The following is a 3,539-nucleotide window of genomic DNA, read 5'->3' on the forward strand; positions in this document are numbered from 1 at the left end:
GAGAGAGGGAACACAAGCAGGGGGAGTGGGAGAGGGAGAAGCAGGCTTCCTGCAGAGCAGGGAGCCCGATGCAGGGCTCAATCCCAGGACCTGGGATCATGACCTGAGCTGAAGGCAGACACTTAACGACTGAGCCACCCAGACGCCCCTCTACATAGATAGTTCTTAATTGGATTGGAGAATTAGGCTTTTATGGAAAGTTCATAGTTCATTGAAAGAGTAAAGCAAATTACGTATGCAGGGTTTAAATATGAAAACACAATTAAAGAAAGATAGGGATGTCAAGGTTTTTTACATAGGTACCCTTTAAAATTAGTCATACAATTTATGGTTTTATGAAAGTAGGCTACATATCAAACCAATATATACTTTTTCTCCCAATTTTACTTTTCTTCTAGGCTAATATGAACATGGTATTCAGAAATATTTTTTTTATCTGCCAAACATCCAGTATTAATGTTATCACTTGGGATTAACCACATGCTTATACTTAAAGTTTCAGTTGCAAGTTGTCTTAAAATTTTGAATACTAGTTAGAACATTTTTGCTCAAAACACAAAGCTAGGCTAAAATGTCTTTCATATTTGATATTCTAGCAGAATAATTTGTCAATACATCTATGAATTTAAGAGGTACTTTATGTCTAAAATATCTGTGACATTTTTTATGAATGATAGATTTTCATTTTTTAAGTAAAAAAAGCAAATGGAAATATATACTTTTATGTTTACCATGTTATTGCCACACATCGATCTCAGCCAAAAGGCCAAGAAGCGATTACCATGTTATTGCTATGTAAAAGATTCTGTCACAGAACTTTTGGCCTGAACAAGTGACTAGTTTTGTTTTTTTTTAATGATATTTTTCCTTGAATGCTTATCACAATATATAACAATAAACTTTTGTTTAAGTCTGAGGAAAACAAAAAATATGAACTTCACAACTATTAAACTGTCAAACAAATTGTGCCATTGGTACATAACCTCATATGAAAATCTCTCTGAAAGCTCCTGGAAAAATAGATGTTAAGGAGAGAACACTAGAACAATGTCTAGATATGAGATCTTTGTCATAACCCAGTTTAGAATGTTATGCTTAATATAGGAGTAAACGAGGATATAAATGGCATTTCAAGTTTCTTGCTTATTCTGGAAGTTTCAGTATTTTATGAAAGATTACTCAACCAATATATCATCAGAAGCATTTGGGTGATACTAACCTCTATAGAGGGGATCCTATTATTAACTCCTCATATGGGCTTAAAAACTAAAGTCAAAGACAGAAGGAAAAATGCATGCATGTTTAAATAATTACAAATCAACAAAAGGCACATGCCTTAAATCAACAAATAGTAGGTCGGTAACTTCTCTATACTGAGAAAGGAAAATATAAATCCTTTGATCTCAAATGTATAAACAGAGAAATATGCATGAACATACATATGTATTTAGTGCATAAAATTGTTAAGAGATGAAACTCGAGACAGTCTGGGTGTGAATTTGAGTTCTAGTATTTACTAACCATGTGACTTTGACATCGGACTAGTCATTTAATTTTCTATATATCTACTTCATTAGTTGTAAAATGGGAATACAAATGATACCTACTTTGTAGATGAGGTCAAATGTAAATGCCTAGTATATAGTAAATACTATATAAATTTTAAAAATATCATATATATATTTTTAAATTTTATTTATTTATTTGACAGGGAGAGAGATTGTGAGAGCAGGAACACAAGCAGGGGAGTGGGAGAGGGAGAAGCAGGCTTCCTGCCCAGCAGGGAGCCCAATGTAGGGCTCAGTCCCAGGACCCTGGGATCCTGATCTGAGCCAAAGGCAGACACTTAATGACTGAGCCACCCAGGCGCCCCATAATAATATCATATATATTTTTTACCTCTATATTTCTAAAGACCTCTAGTAAAAAGTATAAGAAACAAAAAACGTGTTTTTTGACACTCAGACTTTTGCCCCCCGATTCTGACATCACCTCCCACTTAATGTAACAGAACCTCACAGGGAAAAAACAAAGAGCAATGAGGTTCATGATTTTCATGTGTACCTAAGAAGCTGCTGCACATACAGGAGAAGCTCACAGCTTGGTCTTTCAACTATATACGCCTCAAAATCGTCAACAAGGGGTAGGACTTTATTTAATTAGCAGTTGGCTTCCCATAGCCTCAAGTGTACACTGCTGAGCTTTTAGGATTGTGAAGTCTGAGCCTACTACAAGCCTGAACAAAGCCAAATTCTGTACCTCCACTCCCAGTTTTCAGCACTGCTCTCCATCAGAAACATATACAGGGGGGCACCTGGGTGGCTCAGTCGGTTAAGTGTCTGCCTTCGGCTCGGGTCGTGATCCCAGAGTCCTGGGATCGAGCCCCACATCGGGCTCCCTGCTCAGTGGGGAAACTGCTTCTCCCTCTCCATCTGCCTGCTTCTTCCCCTGCTTGTACACTCTCTCTCTCTCTCAAAAATAAATTTAAAAAATCTAAAAAAAAAAAAAAACATATACAGGAAGTACATAAAAGTTTCCTTAGTGATGCAGGATCTAGTTACAATGTAGCTATAAAGTGCTGCCTTGTCTTTGCCCCCTGCTCAAAATAAAGCTGTTACCTTTCTAGCCCTGTCCGCCATGGTGCTTAGCAGCCAGGGATGCATGGTCTCAGACGTGTTTACCAAGTAAAACACTGACTTGAGGGGCGCCTGGGTGGCTCAGTCATTAGGCGTCTGCCTTCGGCTCAGGTCATGATCCCAGGGTCCTGGGATCGAGCCCCACATCGGGCTCCCTGCTCCGCGGGAAGCCTGCTTCTCCCTCTCCCACTCCCCCTGCTTGTGTTCCCTCTCTCGCTGTGTCTCTCTCTGTCAAATAAATAAATAAAATCTTTAAAAAAAAAATTAAAAAAAAAAAAAGTTTCCTTAGTGTGGCCTCCTCTGGCATAAGCCTTTTACCTTGTCCCCAACCTGGTGAACTACTCCGATTTACCCAGTTCTCTTATATCTACATTTCCTCACATTTATCGTAGAACTTTGAAACATTAACATATTCCATAAAGATAAAATCTTAATTTTGCTGTGTCACTAATTATTAGCTTGCTATAATCATGATTTTCTTCTTGCTCGTTTTCATCCATATTGCTTTCTACGTTTAATAGTTGTTCAATTGTGGGGCACCTGGGTGGCTCAGTCGTTAAGTGTCTGCCTTCGGCTCAGGTCATGATCCCAGGGTCCTGGGATCCAGTCCCACATCGGGCTCCCTGTTCGGCGGGAAGCCTGCTTCTCCCTCTCCCACTCCCGCTGCTTGTGTTCCTGCTCTCACTATCTCTCTCTCTGTCAAATAAATAAATAAAATCTTAAAAAAAAAAAAAAAATAGTTGTTCAATTGTGTTTACACTAGTCTGGAGGATGTTTAACCTCCATATTATCAAAACATGTTCTCCAGTATTTGGGGCCTATTTTATGCTTGCATACAGACTGATACGGATAAATTTGCAAACCCATGACATAAATCAGAGATCCAACACTTTAGTGAACAAC

General features: G+C 38.5%; 1 non-coding gene across 1 annotated transcript; it reads left to right on the forward strand.

Moving 5' to 3' along the window:
* The first annotated feature begins 2,544 nt into the window (after positions 1-2,544).
* On the forward strand, positions 2,545-2,675 carry LOC123849164 (small nucleolar RNA SNORA63). Its single transcript, XR_006791990.1, has one exon. It is a non-coding gene; the product is annotated as a small nucleolar RNA SNORA63 (small nucleolar RNA).
* Positions 2,676-3,539: the final 864 nt, after the last annotated feature.

Source organism: Mirounga angustirostris, unplaced genomic scaffold (genome assembly GCF_029215605.1).
Source record: "Mirounga angustirostris isolate CCGP_5_RB_7025 unplaced genomic scaffold, mMirAng1.0.hap1 SCAF_2, whole genome shotgun sequence".
Lineage (NCBI taxonomy): Eukaryota > Metazoa > Chordata > Mammalia > Carnivora > Phocidae > Mirounga > Mirounga angustirostris.